The sequence below is a fragment of the Neodiprion fabricii genome, chromosome 5 (genome assembly GCF_021155785.1).
Source record: "Neodiprion fabricii isolate iyNeoFabr1 chromosome 5, iyNeoFabr1.1, whole genome shotgun sequence".
Classification (NCBI taxonomy): Eukaryota; Metazoa; Arthropoda; class Insecta; order Hymenoptera; family Diprionidae; genus Neodiprion; species Neodiprion fabricii.
Genome location: NC_060243.1, coordinates 11,400,540 through 11,415,539, shown reverse-complemented (window position 1 = coordinate 11,415,539; position 15,000 = coordinate 11,400,540). Strand labels below are relative to the sequence as shown.

The window sequence follows — 15,000 nt, the reverse complement described above, 5'->3', positions numbered from 1 at the left end:
TGAGATCTGAACGTGTAGTCAATTCTAAAAACTAAATTGTCCAAAATTTACTGAACTAAAGTGCCCGTTGTTTCAAATGCTGATTAAAGAACTTTACACTTGGCAGCGTAAAATGTGAATTAATTTTTGAAGTAATGTAATAAGGTGAGCAGTTTCAATCTGCTCATTTACGAAATTTGTATAAGCCGCCAGGGTTCCATTATCAACTTTAGAAGAAAACGAGGTTAAGGTTGGTAACGTTATTGTAACGAAATATAAGGTTGTTTTTATAGTTTATTACATCTTAGACATTCCTGAAGTTGCTAAGTAACAATTTTTCCTGAACATCCATCATTGCCGTAACCTTACTAACTTCAACCTCGTAAAATAAATACAAAATTTCATTCAAATCATGTCGATTTAATTGATAAACTCGATTTTCTATACGTATTTGGAATGATGGTAGAGGCAGAACTGAAAAATGGTGCATCATACACGGGTGTGTATGGCGTAAAGTCTTAGTCGATTTCGGATTCAAAACATAATTCTAGAATATCGTACAACGGTCAATTCATAGATCTTCGTCATTCTATTTTTGCAAAATGCTGTAATGAATATGCGGCGATCGAATGCAGAAATCGTATTTGAAATTCAAGAATCGGAGCTGAGAGAGGTTCTAATTTCCCATCACATGATTCGCGATTTTAATAAACGATTAGTCTACTGTGCCATTGGACAACTTTCCTTGTTTGAGATATTCAAAAATATCTTCAACTCTGACAATTCCGTGAATGTACAGGCTCGTAAAAAAAAAAGAAAATAAATAAAAAAACACACCGCGAAAACAGAAAAAGTATGACGAGTGATAATTTCCTGTAAACAATTCGCGCTTGTTAATAAACGATCAGCGTCATACGTTGTCATTTTCGAAACGTCCTGTAGTGCGATATTATCTTAATAGCCCTTCGTCTGCGTATTAATTCTTGCTACCCGTCTAATCGCGGATTTAAGCGCCGGAGATTAAGCAGCAGAAGCTTTACCCGTCTGTGATGAACCTCCGCTATAGAAACTCACATGCTGTCATGCCACCTAGAATCATCCACGTGCGAGACTCCTGCGCGTTTCCATGGCTACGAAGCAAGTTGGCTGCGGTCGACGCCGATCCGCATCGGTCGCTGCCCGTCGTCGGACGTCCGACAGAAGTCAGTGCACGCGGTGACGCCTCCACGAGAAGACCTGTGTCGCAATTCGATCCTTGGTCCCCGTCGAGTTTGTCCGCCTCGAAGTACGCGATAGTATAGTAAAGTGACGGGAGGAAAAGTCCTCGTCTATCAGGTGCCGCGGATACTTACAGTCACTTCCGTGGGAAGGATGAAGTAGCGGACAGGGAAGATATCGAGTAACTAGGAAACTGGGCAAAAGGGTTGAAGAAGGTAAGTGTCACGGTGCATTTATGAGTGTTCAGTGCTGGTAGGGAACCACTCATTTTCACTTATCGGATTTCCCTGCACGTTTTGGAGAGACTGTCAACGTTGCGGGCGCGTTTTTTCCCCTGTGTCGGACTTGGTGGAATCGTGTTTCGGAAACCTGACTCTGATTGTAATCTTTGAAGTTTTCGGAAAGTGGAAGGAAGGGCGTGGAATCCCACGTAGTTAGAGAGGGATGAACGCAGGCTTATCCCCCCCCCCCCCCCCCCCCAAAGAAAGGGCTTCCGAACACTGCTCTCGCTGAGCGGAAGAAGGGTGAAAAAACCGTCTACAGACACCCGGCCGTCGCGATGCTCTCGATTTCGTTCGCGAGTAAACTGATACCCGAAACATGAGTATTGACGTCGCTTTCTGTCACATATTCGGAGTGTATGCCACCTACACGATATGCATAAGTAGTCCTGTTGGCTTTGTTCGCCGGGTTAAGGTCGTAGCCTTGATCGGTGGTGAAAGTATCTGATGAAAAATGCGTAGGCATCGGCATGCGCATGTATACAATGCACGAAAGGTTGATCAATGATCATACGTGACATTTTCTTATAGTTTCTTATTTTCAACGTCTTGTATATACAAGTCTGACTTCGATGCCGGACCATCAATATAACATTTGAATCGAGAGATTTATATCCTGATTCGTCGACGAACGTCTTCCTCCGCAGATACCAGATCTATACTTGTGAACAGCCATGAGTCTGTATATTTCTTCTTCTTCTTTCTCTTCTTTTTGCTACCGTTTTTCCTTCCGTTCACTACATAAATTACTTCTTTCCGGCCAGCCGAGTCCGGCTTGCACCCCCGCGTTCAACTCCCGTATACATTCGTCATATGATATTTCGAACAGAGTATTCTTTATATTAACGTCTGCGGGGTTGGTGGGTATAATAAGTCTCACATTCTCACGATTGTTGGGTTGGGAAAGCTCGAGGCAGCTACTTTCTGACGGGGGCGAAAAAGTTGGTCTGGTGGGTTTTTCGCGGGAGTGACGAGTGGAGAAGAGAGGAGAAGATTGAGGAGAAAAGGAGCCTTCTCTTTGCCTGATTTGACTGGCAGAATATTCCCACATAGGTTTTTACGAAATCAGGAATCTGTTGTAATAGAGGATTAGGAATTAACGAAGTGCCGATCGACTTCCAAATATGTACATAAATATGCCGTCGTGACGCCTTAAGTCGGACTCCTCTTTTTTTGACTGACAAAACCATAGCAACGCATAATGGGGAGCAGCGTAATATCAACACCCAAACAAGAACCAACAACATGAAGAATAAAAAAGAACATGAAAAAGCCAAATGGAAAAAAATAGGAGGCGGAAACCACAAAAAAGCCTTCTGACCTAACAGAAAGTCTTGATAAATGCGACAGTGGCTCGCCGTTGTCGTTAATTACTCGGACTTGGCACCCACATTTACATTATACGTGTGCAGTGTCCATTAGGATAAATCAGAGGCTCAAACGAGGCAGTGTTCTTTGGGACTATTAACCTCAGGCTCAACAATAACTTATGGATACTATGTGGATATCATAATATTATGTGCTCGCAGTGGTTTTCTCGGCAGTCTAAGTGTTATGTGTGAAAAACGACTCAATCATTCTTCAAATGATTATATTACCAAATTGCTGGCACTCGAAAGTGTTATTCAAAGTGGCATATTGAACAATCGCTAGTAAATAAGCAACGCGTGCCAACATCTGGTATTGCAACGCGATTTACTGTTCTATTTTTCGAGCAAGAAATTTTTTTATCCAGTAAAATAGAATAGCTTATCTATAGCTAATACTAATCGACCGGCCTACTTCTCATCACGTCTTCTTTCTGTTTACGGTCTTTCCCAACTCATACGTTTCTTCGTACTTCAATAATGTCTCGGGATTCTACGGAATTCGTTCTTTACATCGTAATTTAATTTAGTAAAGTAGCATTTCGAACACGGCGATACAGTTTCTGGCCTAGTCTGCGACAGTAATATTTTTTATCTCATTCTTCACTCTCATTTTACTTAACCTTGTGGAAAATCATCCCTTGACTTCTGAAAAGAGTAGATAACATGCTGCTCGACATGGCCAGCTCAATATATATTAAGCTTTCCATCGAATTTGAGGAAAACGGTTTTTCGTGAAGTTGGCAGCCGGCGCCGTTCCTCAACTGCCGAGCGGTTCTATTTTTGAGAAAAAATGATACCCTCGTCGGTATACAACCTTTTCACACGCTGCAATCTATATATAAAACATCGGTTGTTTTTGCTGGATATGCTTGAGGTCCGTATAATTTATTTTGGGTCAACCCGTTCGACCCAGTAATCAAATCTCGGCGCGGTTAGTATAATGTAATTGTCAATCATTATGGTATAGAATACGGTAACTAGAACAGCTCGCTTTTGATGACTGAGTGTTGTCAGCAAAGAGTAACTTTTTCTCACACGTTTTCTACGTGTTTGTTTTGTTTCACTAAGGCTTGGACGCCACACGCTGAACCCTGTTGGCTCCGTATACGTTTTATATCCTATCGTTCATGGATTAGTGTCAATACATACCCCAGCTGTACCAAGTCCCGTTCTTGTCCATTGCATCGCAACTAAAAAATTGGTACGCACCATTTTTTTTCTCTCGAATCAAGGGATCGCGCGTTGTAAGGATTGCGTAGGTTCTACGTAGATTTGCATGCTTGGTGCGTACGACATGTGTACCTTGTGTCCACGTATAAGGGTTTGAGAATGAAAAGACGCGAAGAACAGTGCAGGCCTTATTGTCAGTCTGCAGAACCCACTTACTTTTTCTCACTCTTAAGGTGACAGGCTAACAAAAATCTAAAATATTACACGTACCATAAAAAAAAAAAAAAAAAAAACAACGCGAGGGCAGAGATGTCGTCCTGAGATATTATTATCACCGTGAAGACCCCGTATTCACCGACCATTGAAGAGAATGATAATTTACCGCCTTAGCTGTATGTGCAAATCTGGCTAGAAAGATTTTTTCATCTTTCGTTATACCGAAGCAAGGTTTTAGTCACAATTTCATGCTATTTCAGTTTCCAAGTTTCCAAAATTAAGTTTTGTAACATTAAGAAAGCAACCCACTGAAACGAATCGCTATTCAACGACTTCAGGATGTATTTAAAAGAGATGATAATATTTGTTTTGTAGTGATTGACTGCAATTCAGACGGTTTTATGAAGCTGAAAAATAATGACTTTCTTGAGAAATTCGTGTTTAATATAACGTGACGGCCTTAAACTTAACATTAGTTTGAAGAATTTATATGACAAGTCAGACGTGTGACACTGAAAAATTACTTGAGTTGATTGAAATCTCGAAAAAATATATATAGCTGAGCCAGAAAAACTAATCGATTAATCGATGCTGGAAGGTTACCATCATATCCATTACGACCCATTCAGCTATTCTATTGTGGTCACCGAAATACTATAATCTTTGTTAAAAAAAAATTAACGGTCTCGTTTGGAACACCAGTTCTGCGAGAAATGATCAATTCTTGGATGGGTTGATAAATTTAAATTTGAAATGCCTCCTTATGTTATAATTTTATTTGATGACATGACTGTAGAATCGTTATTCACTTTAACTATCGAATCTACACAGTAACATAATAACAATGAAGTCGAGTAATATTATACTCATATGACCGACTTAAAATTTTCCAACTATGTATAAAGTAAATAATTCAACGACAATAAAAAATGATCATCCCTTGACTTTCAGTGTTACTTTCGAATAGAAACGTTGTTTTTTTTTATAATTTGTTTCAAAAATCAGTTGGGTGTATGTGCGCAGACAGAGCAATAACTGAATTCTGGCTACAGACAATGCAGTTTTTCAGATCTGCTTTTCCGGGTGGCTCCGCTTCTATGTGCTATAATAATCATGAGATTCAATTGAAGACATTTACACGAATGATGCACGCTAAAGCGACTAAACGATAGTATTAAATTTAGCAATTAACCCTTCATAACGGGAACTATAGATAGGCCTTGAGATCAACTTACGAACGAAATAACCGGCTCGCTTCAATCCATTGTTGAAAATGATTCAGGTGGATACCAAATTTCTTTTTCCTTACAGAATAATACGTTTTCATCAATGGTGCTTATCGTGTTTCGCAATTCTGCCGATTCTCAGGAATGTTCCGAACGATAAGGTTAACCAAGTGTTAAAAATTTGATTCATATTCATAGATTGGAAGATGTTCAATGAACGTATTCAAAACTTGACAAGATAAGCATCACCTACTGAACACTTCAAAATTACTTCGGTTTTCATCTCGCATCTCGTTGGCACAAAATACTTCGTGGTATTTTTTCTTCAGTGCCAGATCAGCAGCAGCAGACGAGTCTTTCCGAAAGATATTTATTTATGTTCAAGGTGAAATTCACTTCGTCGAAGGAAATTAAGTCAGCAAATATCAGTATCAATGCCTGGGTTGGCTGCATTACAGCGAAACATCTCTGGTTTCTTCATCCGAGGCATTAACTCTTCATCTTGACTGTTGCAGCAGTACTACAATTCACAGCCACGAACCGGCTCATTGTATCAACAAAACCCATCGTCATATCAACAATATCATAGTTCAGTTATATACAGCGCTCGATGAGTTGGGCATACCGTTCTCATCTAAGTTAGAGAGAAAGATGCACGTGCGGCTAATTTAGAATACCCCACTTAGCGATGACCACATCAGCTTACCCATGGAAAAATAAGCTCTGTTCCAGAAGCGTCCAGTGCGTTTCTTTACTCCCAAGGATTGCCATGCAGGGAAATTATTCAATACATGATTGGTTTGTAAATCTCAACGCTGCAATTATTGCCCCACATACTAATCAATCGTAAATAAATCAGAATCATCTACGATCAGTCAACCATGGACTCCTGTCAACTATAAAATTTGATTCCCGAACGGAGAAATACAGAACAATATCAGCGATACCAAATCAACCGTCCAAAATCCATCAGTTCAAAAAGATTACTCGGATTCACTCTGTTATAAAATACGGACTTGACCCGTTTCGTACATTTAGTGATCAATGTTAATATTGTAAAGATAAATTCTGAGCGAATTGTGGGATCCATAGACATAGAACATGGACTGCGCATTCAAGCCGAAAATTGCTCAGCCCATGAAAAGAGATAAAGCTACACGCGGTTAATTCTGTTTCTTTCTAACCGGAAACGTCACTCTCATATTGAGAATCACTGGTGAGATTTTGATCAAAAATGAGTAGAAAAAAAACATTGAGTGTTCAGTACAGAAAATATATTTTTATAATTACAATCACCTCATCAAACAGCAGTTTTTTCCTTTGTTCATTATATTAATTAATTATTAATTTTAACGTGTTTGAAGACGTGAACTTAACCTCACGTTGTGATATTCCATCTACTTATGAAACAATCTTGGAGGTTATTTATTTTTTTTGCCGTTAGAAAGTCTTCTGTATAGTTTATAAACTCTGGCGAAATATATTACAATGATTCTTAAATAATACTGGTCTTCAAAAAAAAACATTTTTTTTTTCTCCTTATTATTATGTGTAATTATAATAGATTTGATGATCTTGAATCGAAGTATAGTAATAAAAAATATGTACCACGCATACCTTTCATGTCATGTTTTTTCAAACAAAACGTTATTTTGTTCACAAATTATAATTGAACTCTAATGATAGTCACGATATTTATAAAAAAAAGTTATGAAGTTAAAAAGATTAAACATTAAAATCGTCAGAAAATCTATCTACTAATATAATTCTCCTTATTTTGTAGTTTTCTTTCTTTGAGTATTGCACGACATGAAGTCAAAACGAGAACTGCGCAGGGGCATGCATTGGTGTAAAAACAACATTAGGCGATATCATTTTTTCTCTTTCTATCAGTTCGAACTCGTTTTCCATGTACAGATACTATTTAAATAGATTAAAATAGTGTAATTGCGAAAACAAAACACAACTGATTCTGAATTTTGAACAACGAAAGATATCATATCATGTAATACATAAGTGACAGAAAAATATGGAAAGCAGGTATAGATTTAGCTCGTTAAAACCTTCATATCAATAATATTTTTCATTTTTGATGAAGAATTTCGTTGCAGACCTGTGTAATCATCGTCGTATACACTGAATTAAGTGGTTGTATACGACTACGATCTACAATAATAAGGATAGCCGTGGGTTCACTTGACGGTGATACATTACTGAGCCATCGACCAACGACCAATTAAACGCTTAGAAAATGACAGCCATTGCCCGTGTGTGTTTCCTTCTCTCTCACTTTTGGCGTTATCACAGGCAGTATAGGACGTATAGACAATACGCAGTCCATGCTCTATGTCTCTGGTGGGATCTGGCTGCTTCAACTGCCAGATCATTTCATGCTCAAATTTGAGGCTTGAGATCTGAACGGATACTGGCATTATAGGAGTTATACTTAGTTTTCTAAGCTCACTTGATCAATAGCTTTACTCGACTAACGTTTCAGATATTTACATTACCAATATTTCCTTTCAATTAGACTGCAAAAATTTATATTTATCTCATTACGTTATCTCTCTGTGTGGTTTTTCCAGCACTTGTTGGCTTGGCTAGGAACCTACCTTTAGGGTCAATCGCAGGCAGTGATCGCTCTGACGGGTTGTCCCCCTGGGCCTCTCTTGATAGGGGGGTCCACAAGGCTCCGTTTGGGTCCTCCGTTGTGCGTTATCTTTATTAGTGATTTCTCTCACGTACTATCTCACACACAACACTTGCTTTACGCAGATGACCTCCGGATATAAATATTCAATGTGCTGTTAGTGAGGTTCCAGAGACTATTAGGCGGTTGAATATAGATGTTGCGGCGGTGCACAACTGGTCGTGTAACAAACCACTCAGCCTGTGACAGGCATATAGAGACACCTGTTAGCAATTACAGTGACAGTATCACAATGAGATATATACCAACAGACTGACGAAGTCAGGTAGATTCTCAGTTACCATAAAAACGAATCAAGTATAGAATACAACTGTTTCCGAGAGTCGTGTGATTCTTTGTCAGCCTACTCGGCCAAGAGCCGCGATCTGGACTGGTACTATTGTCGGATATCGTTTGAAAATCTTTTAATTATGTCTAAGTAAACTCAGCCTACTTCAATTCAATTAGGGTGCATTAATTGAACAGATAAAGTCGATTATACGTCCAGATCTGCTTATACTCTGTATGTATCATGCGTATCTCTGAAGTTACGAAATTGGAATAACTGATCTTCGATTTTAGCTACGACCTCTCTACTTTCTTCTAGTCGTACACTTCTTTGTTTCTTGTCCATTTACCCACCGCTTTTAGATCACATATTCTATAACTGATTGTGATATTAGAACTCACGTGACGTACTTACTTAACAGTCCATGATTCTTAGTAGTTCGCCTTTTACCACAATGCTTAATTTTATTACTCTTGCATCGATAACTGTCGATAGTACCTCTATCTCTTTCTTCGGGTTTGCATGTAACTTTAGGCTTTCTATCGACAGTTCGCTCTCGTGGGTTCCGCAGGTCGATGCAGTCTCCAATCTGATGTATTGTGCCCTTCGTCAATTTGCCGCCTCTCAACGTTTATTTTTCGCCCCTCACGTGAGCACCTGCTCACTGTTCTTGTTTTTCCGCTATTCAATTACTGTTGCGTCGCGTATAGTCACGTTTCTGGAGTGCTTATAATGTTTAATTAAAGCGTCCTTCGAACTGTTCTGTCCGGCTTATCTGTGGTACGGCCAGAGATAAGCACATCATCCCTTACCGTCGGAAGCTAGGGTGACTGTGTGCCAGGGATCCGACGATCTTTTTTTTCAGCTCTTTGTTCTTTGTTGTGATCCGTTCCGGTACCCCTGACTATTTTCGGACCCTCTTGACTGCCCGTACTGATTCTTCTGCTGGGCCAGCCAAGCGTAGGAAAGGTAAGTTCCTCATTTCCCGTTTTACTAACGAGGCCTATAAAAGGTCTTTGGAGGTCTTTTTTTTGCGATGGGAGTTCTTCAATTGTCGTAGTCGCTTACCTCTATTTTTGGTTAGAATCACCTGTACTCAGTGTTTAAAATGGTCTCTTCGTCAACATCTGTTTGATGTGTAGTACTCCCGAACAGTTACTGTTTAACGCGCACTTTTCAACGAAATGTAATAGGATATGGTAGAATGTGTTTCTACCGACTGAGAAAAAACATAGAATGGATTTTTACCTGGGCATTCGACATATCACGCGAGTAGTATAATTGTAGACTAAGAGAAGGGGCGAGGTCCAAAAAAAGCAATTTTCAAACAATTTTAAGCTGTCAAATAATGCGAAAAAATCTATTATTGAAGCCTCTGGAGCTCTAAGCTTTTTTATATCATGTAAAGAAAAGCGAGCATAGTGAAGTGGTAGTTCGTTGGTTTCTACCGGGTGGCAAGAACAGTTCATGACTCAAATCATGGTGGTGCGTCGTGGTAGGTATATACATACATACCGGGACAATCTCTTGAAACCTGAAAATCAACCGCGCATGCGCGACTTTTATCGGCTGTTCGTGCAGGATGGCCATCTCGAGTTTCAGCTCTCAAACTGTTTCTGGCGGCGATGTAGTTGATACGAATTTTCGAGGTTAGGATCTCAAATAATTGAGCTAGTGACTCGGAAAGGTTTGGAAAACATTTGTTATTGGGTCGGAAAGTTGATTTTTCAAAGAACGGTCGCAGTTTAATGCTTATGCTCTTTGAAAATTAAAACGGACACATTTTGTCTACGTTGGCTCCCTGCATCAGGGACAAGAATATTGCTGCAGGAAGATTTCGCCGACCAATGAAATTGAATTATTTGGCGTATGCGCAGTTGATTTTCAACTTTCGAGAGATTGTCCCGGTATAGCTTTTGCTAATTGTAAGTAGTGCTGGACGCAGCAAGCGTAAGAGACTGAAGTTAATAACGTTCACGTGACGAAACACAGAGGGGAAAATGATTGTTTTAAAATTTTATAACGACTTTAAAGTAGTCGAGTTTCCAAAATATGTATACATTTTTTCTCATTGTAATGTACTGCATTCCAGACATTCCTGAACTTGTGAAATACCGATTTTATACAAACGTGAATCATTACAATAACGTTACCAACTTTAGCTTTATGCAGGCGCAGCAGCACAGGGCTGATATCGCTTGGGATGTTACATTACGGGTGAAGCATCTAGTAGTAATCATCATAATCAACTAAAAATAATGTATCCAGAGAATTATACTTAAAATGAAATATTTACCAACTTAATGCAAAGTGATATACTTTATAGAATAGTATACTAAATTAAAAGAAAAAAATTATTAGTAGCTAATTTTTCAGGAAGATTTGCACTCTTGCGCGTAAAAATTAGGGGTGATTTTTCGTATCGAAGATGAATAGAGTTTAAGGGCGAATATTTCATCAATCGTTAGCTGCGATTACATAAAGTAAGACACAGAAACAGTGAACAAATAAATTTTTATATGCCGAAAACACTCCATACATCTAAATTGATTCTAAATTCGATACATGTATTGCAAACTTATGTTTGTACGCACTGTTTTTGAGTGAAATTGAAAAGCAAAAAATGAGAAGTGTATCGCACGCAATCTTTATTTGAACGTGTAAAAATTAGTATAGAACGTAAAATCTTGCAGGTTTAAATGTCAAGTGACTGTCGACAAAATGTGCATGCACACTGCCGTTAGGGATACACCCCCGCCACTATATCCTATGTACAAGAAAATAGTAACATTTGACATCAAATCTCAGGTTGGCAATTAACAGCAGTCCCCGATACTATATCCGCCGCTCAGCACTGTAAGATATTCCATTTATTGCCGTGATAAGATATTGAAATAAGAACCGTGATATCACCGCATGTGAATTGAATGAGACAAAACTTTCGCCTGAGCCTTAAGAGAAGTTCAAAGAAAGCAGTTTCTAAGATTAAGAGATTTATTTTGACAACGTTTGGGCAGCACCTATCCATCATGTCCAAACGTTCGTAATCGGTCGAAAGTTTTTAAAATACTCTCTTTCATCACGTCTCCTTTTGTCTTGGATAGCATGAAATTGGAGACCATCCAGCTGTGGGTACCCTCTCAGCTTAGCTTATTGTTGAATCTACTTGATCGACCCCTTTCCGTTCATATTAGTTTATACTAGCAGAGTGGATGAAGCTCACCGTACCCAAATTCTTGTTATAAACTATATATCATGGCATCACGAAACTGTTGAAGTTGTCAGTTACATAATTATATACACATTCAAAGCTGCGATTAACGATCATATTCAATGCTTGGGAAAATTATCGTTGATTTCATCTGTATAAGCTAAGTAAGATTACCGTGTGTAAAATATACTTGAAAATTATTGTTTTAGAACTGAGAAAAAGAAATATTAGACTTTTCTCGAGCTATCTTTTTTTTATCTTTCTATGGAAAAAAATAATATACCTTAAATCACTCAACGTTCTCTCAGGTAGATTTATGATAATGTTTTTGTGACGAATAGCCTTTCTATGAGAGGACTTTGTTCTTACAGAAATCGGTTCTTCCAAAGACATTGTACAAGATTTATTTTTCAGAGTCCGTTCATACAAAGTTTATTTCTATAGAAAGCGAAGCCCAACTTGTTCCATCCTTCGGCGTGTTATGGTCACCTTCCACGTTCTTATCACGGGATTGAATGTGTGGTTTCGGATATAACCGGCAGATGATCATTTCTTCAGAGTTCGCTTCTATAGAAGTATCATTTGAATAAGTTTGGAATCATGCATCAGGAAACTGTGTTCAAGTGATTTGTGGCACAATTAAGGTTAGAATATAAGTTGGGCCATATCCGAAACCAGAACTCACGATCCCCTGATAAAAACACAGAAGGTGACTGTATAGCTTCAAAAGCTAAAATAAGTTAGATCCCACTTTCTGTAGCTAAGTTTTTTTTGTAGAAACTGTCATCTTCCGCCAAATTCATTTCTGTAGAACTAGATTTTGTAGAATCTGTCTGGATACCCATTGTATTCTATAGGAGTGGGTTCTGTAGAATGAGATTTCGGTAGAAAAGAGCCTGTAGAATATTTTTTGTGAAACACTTACTCTGCGGAACTAGTTTCTGTAGTATTGAACCCTCTCCCACAGAGTGTGTTTCATCTGCTCTAATTGCGGTCAGCCTGGTATCCTGGCAGAAGTTTTGTGCTGAAATTGTGCGGCGATAGCTGAGTGTCTGTGTAGGAGCTGAATGCCGAGACAATGTATATCCGCTTTTCTATCCCTCCAACTTCCTTGATGACAAGGGGGAAAGCCGGATGTTCAATTGAAAGGACTGTCGCACGAGGCTACGTTTGACGTATCTCACTTTTACATCGGATCAATGTACTACGGTGCTGTGTGTACTTATTGTACACACCAGTTCATCGCCTAATTCATAGCCAGCCAATGGTGGGAGAACGCCGTTCAACCACAGCAATTATATTATCCTGCTTTCATGATTTTTACTGTTAAAATCACTGTCGTAGAGACAGGTATAACAACTACTGTTAGGCGAAACAATATTCAAACTACACATTAAAAGTTTGTAACTCTAATTGATTGAGAATTACTCCAGTTTCCATCATCTATAGCATACCTAGACGTATTCTTCAAATCTAAATTCTATAATTGTCCATAGTATTGGAAAAGTAGTTACCATTATAATATCATTGAAGATGCCATTTACTTCTGGAATGAATGACGTGTTTGTCCTCTCGGTAATGCAAGGAAATGAGGCGCAAGTGTGAACTTGTCTTCACAGACTGAACTTGGAATGCTTCCTGAATGTAAAGTCACTTTTATATCTTTTTTACTGAAACATTCTTCTCCGAAGTGCTTCAAGAAAAACCTGCCGTTACTTATTGGTACGAAAATACCAACCCCGAATCGGTTGCTTGCTACCAAAATTCTAAAGCTCTTCGTTTTGTTGAAGAGATTCTAGTAGTACAAAAATAAAAAGCTGCAATTTTTTGTATTTTGGATTAATTTTGATCTTCTGAATTCTGTTCTGAAGTTTCACAGCGATTCACAACTTTTGTACCTGGTAATTGTAAACAAAAATTTCCAGTTTCTGGAATCGATTACCATAGCTTCGTATTTGGTGACCTTCGAAAGGATTTTGTCTTTTAACGAGATGATAAAAAGTTAGACTTGAGTGAAATTCACTGCAGTTTTTCGAAGGTTTAAATTAACAATATGTATCAAAATTTGGAATAGGGTACTTATTAAATGGGATTTGGTCATTTTATATCGAAAATGATTAAATTTTACGGCCTTAAACAGCAGCTTGGACAGTTGGCGACGTCAGACATGTGAAAATTTATCTACTAATAAAGTCCAGTTTTCTTTCGTTTCGTACTGCGCGACATCAAATCACAACGAGAATTGTGCAGGGGCATGCATTCGTGTGAAAATAATGTCAGGCGATATCTTTCTTTCTCTTTCTCTCAGTTCGAACTGGTTTTGTATGTACAGATATTATTTGAACAGATTAAAGTAGTATTCATTGAAAAACATAACACAGAAAATTGTGAATTGTGCTCAGTAAAAAAAAAATCATAGTATGTAATATATGCTTGACAGCAAAAAATGGAAAGCAAATATAGATTCGGAACATTAAAATCTTTACATCTCTAATTTTTTTTTTTCTGTAGGAGGATTTCATTACAGACCTGTATAACCACACTACATCCCATTGAATAGAGATATCAGTCCCCAGAGTGATTAAATTGAACGCATACAGAGTGAATTCCTAACGAATAATGACCCCAGTTGATAATCAAGTATACAGAGTGAATTCCTGAAGACTGCACGTTTCGTCGTCTGTTCAACTATAATGCGCACGCGCTACAATCCGGGATAAAGTTATTTTTCAACGAGGATAAAGTAAGATTACTGTGTCACGTACCAGCCGGTAATTACGGTGGTACCCTTTCTGTAGCGTAATTTACTGACACGCAATTACCATAAGAGAACTTCAATGCTCATATCATAGATTCAAGATCCATATCGATCTAGATACAGTTACCACTCAGTATACAATGGTCTTGCATAGACAATCTGCATACAACACAGCGGAAACCAGGGCACGACGGAACCCCCCCAAGAATGTTAACGAGCTGCGGCATCCACTTAAGCTACAGAGCTTCCTCGTCGCGAGAATGTTTTTCTCTAACCAACCTAAAATTTTGACGGGTAGGAGCATGAAAAATACATTTTTTTTTTTTTTTTGGACACCCTAATATATATAATTTTCGTTTAAAACTGTCACGTAATTTGATTTTTTGCCTGATGTTTCATTACGTCAACGTTAACAACTTCAGCCTCATGTTTTCCAGGGCAACCAACCGTCATAGATGGCAGTTAGTTACATATATCACGGTAAACCAACGTCTATGATGGTTGGTCGCCCTGGCAAACAGCCACTCCTGGATTGTAGCACGTGCGGTCGTTAAAAAGTCACTGTGTACACTTTATCGTGAACCGCGATAATT

General features: G+C 38.5%; 1 protein-coding gene across 2 annotated transcripts in view; it reads left to right on the top strand.

The window, feature by feature from the left end:
- The first annotated feature begins 1,184 nt into the window (after positions 1-1,184).
- LOC124182552 (protein rhomboid) overlaps positions 1,185-15,000 on the top strand; it is a 122,419-nt gene continuing 108,603 nt past the window's right edge. For both annotated transcript variants that reach the window (XM_046569985.1, XM_046569984.1), the window contains exon 1: positions 1,185-1,412. The gene's annotated coding sequence lies outside the window, so the exon portion shown is untranslated. The remainder of the gene's footprint in view (positions 1,413-15,000) is intronic.